This window comes from Octodon degus, unplaced genomic scaffold (assembly GCF_000260255.1).
Source record: "Octodon degus isolate 3935 unplaced genomic scaffold, OctDeg1.0 scaffold00031, whole genome shotgun sequence".
Classification (NCBI taxonomy): domain Eukaryota; kingdom Metazoa; phylum Chordata; class Mammalia; order Rodentia; family Octodontidae; genus Octodon; species Octodon degus.
In genome coordinates, this window is record NW_004524607.1 from 6,360,696 (window position 1) to 6,362,002 (window position 1,307).

A 1,307-nucleotide genomic window follows, 5' to 3' on the forward strand; every position below is an offset into this window, starting at 1 on the left:
CCCCAAAAAGAATAACTCTCATCAGGAAGTCAATCAAGGAGCCAGAGAGATAGCTCAGTGGAATGGTGCCTGCTTGTGCAAGGTCCTGAGTTCAATTTCCAGTACTGAAAAAAAAAAAGTCAACCAATAACAAATGCTGGAGGGGCTGCAAGGATAAAGGAACACTTCTCCACTGTTGATAGGAGGGAAGACTGGTACAACTACTACCTAAATCAATGTGCAGATTCCTCAGAAAACTAGGAATGAGGTCCCATTCAACCCAGCTCTCCCTTCCTGGGTATTTTTCCAGAAGAACTGAAAACATCATGCCACAGCCATATATGGGCACCCATGTTTATAGCAGCACAATTTGTGATAGATAAATCTTGGGGAAAAAAAAAACAAATGCCTATCAACTGAGAAATGAATTTAAAAAATTGGTATTTTTACACAAGGGAGTATTACTCAGCTATAAAAAGATAAACTTGAGGCTTCTATAGGTAAATGGATGTGCTTGTTTTGGCAGCACATATACTAAAATTGGAATGATACAGAGATTCGCGTGGCCCCTGCGCAAGGATGACACGCAAATTCGTGAAGCGTTCTATAGGTAAATGGATGCAACGGAAGACCATATTCGTAAAAGAAATAAATCAGACCTACATATGTAAACATCATATTGTGTCCCTAGTGCAAGAGCCTGAAAGTATAAATAAAATGTGAAAGGTGCAATACATAGTGCAAAAAGGAAAGAAACTTTTCAAAGAGAAGGAATGACTAGGAGGAAGGAAAGAAGAAAAGAAAGAAGGGAAAAAGTCTATGTACACAGAATAGCTTGGATAATCGTGCTGCTGATTTCTGCTGGTCTACTGACAGGAGCAGTTAATGTTTAAGTTGTTTTCCCTTCTTTTTATTTATTTATTTGTTTAGTGTTTTTTTTTTTTTACCAACTTTGCATGCTTATATCTGGTAATCTGAACAACTAATTCGAAGACAACAATATGCAATATAACAGCCATTGTTGAATTCCTATCATTTTGTTCAGTGAAATTCTGTATTGTTTCTAATGTTTTTTATTATTCTTTGTTCTCTTTCAAAAGTTTTTAAAAAATGTAAAATAGTAAATGAAATGGTTGTATAAATAAAAAAAAGAAAGAAAAAAGAATTCCACCAGTCGTAGAGCCACACAAGGCTTCAGAGACCTGGGCTACAAACATTACAGAAAGACTGCTGGTATTTCAGTTTACCTTCATTGCCAAATCTTGAAATGTGGGCCCTGGTATAGTAACACTCATTCTCTCAGATGTAAAAAGACAAAAATCTTTTTA

At 36.0% G+C, this 1,307-nt stretch overlaps 1 non-coding gene across 1 annotated transcript; it reads left to right on the top strand.

Annotated features, from left to right (window-relative positions):
• The first annotated feature begins 489 nt into the window (after positions 1-489).
• On the top strand, positions 490-593 carry LOC111816399. Its single transcript, XR_002820803.1, has one exon. It is a non-coding gene; the product is annotated as a U6 spliceosomal RNA (small nuclear RNA).
• The last annotated feature ends 714 nt before the right edge of the window (positions 594-1,307 follow it).